This window comes from Plasmopara halstedii (genome assembly GCF_900000015.1).
Source record: "Plasmopara halstedii genome assembly, contig: Scaffold_650, whole genome shotgun sequence".
Taxonomy (NCBI): Eukaryota; Oomycota; class Peronosporomycetes; order Peronosporales; family Peronosporaceae; genus Plasmopara; species Plasmopara halstedii.
Window position 1 is genome coordinate 2,335,079 of NW_020187567.1, and position 216 is coordinate 2,335,294.

Here is a 216-nt window from a genome sequence, read left to right on the forward strand (position 1 = left end):
CAATCGACCAATAGAAGCATTCAGCGGCCGTTGAATACACCCCACGCGGCAATCCCCGCACTCCATCCGTTGACACTGTGTGCAGTTGGGTATGAACGGTATGGCGAGAAACACCCACATCAGTGGTCTTGAACTCCATTGAAGCTGCAGAATTTCACAAGCCCGTCACAGTGGTTCATTTGGAACCATGATGTTTACGGGTGGAAATTTCAGCAA